The sequence below is a fragment of the Echinops telfairi genome, unplaced genomic scaffold (assembly GCF_000313985.2).
Source record: "Echinops telfairi isolate 266 unplaced genomic scaffold, ASM31398v2 ScPeMD7_14;HRSCAF=57, whole genome shotgun sequence".
Lineage (NCBI taxonomy): Eukaryota > Metazoa > Chordata > Mammalia > Afrosoricida > Tenrecidae > Echinops > Echinops telfairi.
In genome coordinates this window covers 6,646,129-6,648,105 of record NW_022103911.1, presented here as the reverse complement: position 1 = coordinate 6,648,105, position 1,977 = coordinate 6,646,129, and positions in this window count along the sequence as shown.

Genomic DNA, 1,977 nt, shown 5'->3' with positions numbered 1-1,977 from the left:
AGTCCCCACCAGGGTTTCAGCAATTCCTGTTTGTTACATTACCCTTGCTCATGCCTTACCAGGCCTCCCAAACCCACCTCACCACAAATTTGGATCACTTGTTGTTCCCTTGTCCCTGGGTTTGTTAATACTACTCCCTTTCCCTCTACCTCCCCCTCTCCCATGTCCCCCAGGAACTGTCCTCTGCCTCAACTTGTGAGTTACACTACCTGTGAGCCAAGCTAACCCATGGATTGTCTTGCTAGAGCTTGAGGTTCTTCCAAGACCTGCTTCACCATGCTGCTGGTGCATACATCACTTGAGCTTGAGACTGGTACATCCTGTCACCTTGCATTGCTTGCTTTGATATCCCATCTGGGCCTGTTTTGCTAAGCTCCCGAGCTACTGACACACCCTGAAGCTTGCTGTCTGTGGGCAGACTCTGCTTGCCTTGTCTCAGGGAGGACTCTGCTATCTGCTTCTTTGACCTTGGACCTGTCAGCCCAAGTGAGTTGAAGAATTTCCAGTAGATTAACTGTTCCACTGAAGGGAGTTGAACTGAACCCTTAGTGCTCCTGTGTGGACTAATTAGCTGTTACATTCCTTCTTGCTGTATCAATCTATCTATCTATCTATCTATCTATCTATCTATCTAAAATCATAAGTGTGTTAGTCTGGATAGACTAGAGAAATAAACCCATAGAAACTTGTGCATAAGCGAGAGTTTTATATAAAGGGTAATTGTACATTAAGAAAACATCCCAACCCAGTCAAATCTAAGCCCAGAAGTTTGATATTAGTGCATATGTCTGATACCAATCTAAAAAGTCCTCTTCAGACTCATGAAACACATGCAATAATGCTGAATGCAGGACGATCCCAGGCCAGTGGGTAGAAAGTCTGGATCTAGTGGCAGTGTAAGCATCTCCGTGCTGGCAGGGGTCTCCGTCTCCACGTGGCTTCTCCAGCACCCTGGGCTGCATCAGGGTAGATCCATGTGACTTCTCCTCAGGGATGTCTCACAGGGAGTCAGCCTTGTGTCCTTTCAGTTACAAAATCTCCCAGGGAGTGACTAGAGAGAGACAGTGTCTTCCACCTCCAAGGAGGAAATCCCAGAGTTTTCCCAGAATCCTCAGGTGAAGGGCATACCCACACTGAGGCCTCATTGGCTATGACCTGATTGATAGACTGGGCTCCATCCCATTCACTCTTAATCCTCTAAAGTCCCAGATTATGTAACGACCACAGTAAGTGTCCTGGTTTTGTTTCTCTAGAGAACCCTGCCTAACACAGAGCCTAAATATGACTTTGAGTCAATCCACCTGAATTTGGAGACCATTTCAATAAGAGATTTGCTGCGTTGAATATTAATGACAGAAGACCTGAAGAGCTGTGGGATGGCATCAAGATCATTCAGGAAGAAAGCAAAAGATCATTAAAAGACATGAAAAAAAGAAAGAATCAGGTTCCTCTCTTTTGGAGGTACCAGGAAAAAAAAAAAGAAAGGATCAAAGTAGATTCCAGAAGAGACTGAAACTGGCTCTTAATGGTAGAGTAACTTGCTACCATGTTGTGAATGATGGCTCATAGCGACCCCCTGTGGGTTTCCAAGACTTTAACTGTTTCCAGGAGTAAAAAGCCAAGTCTTTTTCCTGCAGAGCGAGCTGCAAGCGGGTTTGAACTGCCCACCCTGCAGAGCGCAGCCGAATGCATAACCACTATGTCACCAGTACTCCTTAATGGTAGAGTAGCTAAGGCCAATGGAAGAAATGATAAAGTCAAAGAGCTGAGCAGAAAATTTCAAAGGGCAGCTCTAGACTACAATGTAAAATATAATGAAATGTGCCCAGCCCTAGAGTTAGAAAACCCAAAAGGAAGAACATGCTCAGATGATCTTAAACTGAATGAACTAACTCAAGAAAAAATTCAAGCTTCGAGTTGCAATATTGAAAGATTCTATGGGCAAAATATTGAATGATTCAGGAAATATCAAGAGAA